Source organism: Oryzias melastigma, linkage group LG23 (genome assembly GCF_002922805.2).
Source record: "Oryzias melastigma strain HK-1 linkage group LG23, ASM292280v2, whole genome shotgun sequence".
NCBI classification, from domain to species: domain Eukaryota; kingdom Metazoa; phylum Chordata; class Actinopteri; order Beloniformes; family Adrianichthyidae; genus Oryzias; species Oryzias melastigma.
The window spans coordinates 3,099,747-3,101,722 of record NC_050534.1 but is presented as its reverse complement, the minus strand read 5'-3'; positions in this window follow the sequence as shown (position 1 = coordinate 3,101,722).

Sequence of the window (1,976 nt, the reverse complement as noted above, 5' to 3'; positions counted from 1 at the left end):
TACATTCAACACATTTACACTCCTCATCTGGATTTTGATCGCCTCCACACTCCTCCAGCCTCAATAGGAAAAATCCTGGGACAAATGTAGGAATTAGACATGATCGATTTTTAACAGTGTTGGCATGGCGAGATGGCAAAAGGGCCGTTTCCCTGTTGCTCGCATGGTTTTTCACCAAAATTATCTGGAAACTTAATGCATGTATCATTGGCTGAAGTTCAACAAAACAATATAGCAAACAATATGAGCATATTAGGGATGTGGTTATACAAAAACCCTCCGTTGCCAAGGAGATAAGAAAATTTACTTTTACCGATTCTTCTAAAAATCACATAGATCTGTTCGTCTCCCTCAGGTGACCAAATTCTAAAATGGTTGCTATGGAGATAAAACCAACAGAAAAGATACCATTTTGAAAAGGGTGTTTTTTTCATGATTTTGCCTCACTCGGGTAGAAGGAGCAGAAGGGAAGAGCATGTAGCACGGTATGATCAGGGAGTAGTAGTAGTACGTGACGGCCGCTCAACACCACTCACAGTTTTTTATTGTTAACTGTTCTTTGGAGTAAAGTGGATTCAATGTTAACGTATGTACTCATAAAAACCGACATTAGCATTTTTGCTGAATAGCTGATCTACAAGTGTTATGTTCTAATTAAACCAACCTTTCAGAAATAAAGACTTGAGCGTAATACCTTGATGTTCCAGATGAAATCATTATGTGCAGAGAAATTGTGTTTTTAAATTAGTGACCATGATAAGGAAAGGATGAAAGGAGGACGGTTTACATGAACCCTGTCAATGTCACAGCTATGCACCAGGAAAAATGAAATCAGAGAAAGGAAGAACACATTCCACGTTCATTCAGGATTTGCATGAAGGGGGGGGGGGGTCTTTTACCATAGATTGCCAGAAGGCCAGCTGTAGAAAGGGAAACTTCTTCAGAGAATAATTGTCTCAATTCTGAGTCAAATTTCAGATGTTTTTGAACACATCAGTAAGCTTTCTGGATCAGGAACTCCTTATCTACAGCCATTGCATTCTAGCATCCCCTATTTGGTCTCCTCTTGTTTCTCATTCATAGTTTTGGTCTGAGGTTTTCTCCTCAGCAGGAACTCTGTTCTCTAAAGGTTTGTGGAGGGAATGAATGTGTTGTCAGTTACAGAAAATGGAACACTTTTGTTCTTTAGAGTCTCATTTGGCATTTCTAGAAAAACAGGAATCTCTTTTTCCATCTTTCTCTGTTTTCCCAGAAACATGAGTTCATGAGTTAGCAGCTAACTGTTAGCTTCCACCCAGTTTTTCAGTTTGGCCACTAGGTGGAGCTCGTGCTATAACAGTACACTTTTTTCAAGAAGAATAAGTAAAGAATGAGCAAAAAATGGCTCTTTAGACCACAGATGGTTACTTGTTTCGGTAGACCGAGCGCTAGAATTAACTGTCTTATGGGAAATCCCATTAAACGTTAGCATCAAGCTAGCAAACTTTAGTGTTATGTGCTAAATCGATCTCTATTTTTATGGATCGATTATTGATCTATTAAGCTTAGATCGATTTATTGATTTTATCAACTCATCCCTGGTCTCATTGCACTACACATTGAGCAAAAACATGAAACTATTCTTCCAATTATTTCACTGTGCCAGATTACCAGCTTGTACAAGTGACAGATGACATGGAGGGTTTTTGATTTAAGTCCTGTCCTGAGGATATAGGAGACAGTGGAGACCACGGACCAGGTCTGGACCTGGCTCTTCTAACTGACCTGGACACTTTGAGGTGACGGCATCTGACCCAAAGTCTGGTTGGTTAGTCTGACACTCCGATCCATCGTGGAACACAACTCAGAGAATCTTTTGGTTATGCTAAACCAAGGGATCAGTGACAAACTGCCACCAATATGTCACCAATCGTGACTTATCGTGACCCAGATTCTGCGAAAACTACAACTGTAATCAGACACAGTTTACTTCAGCT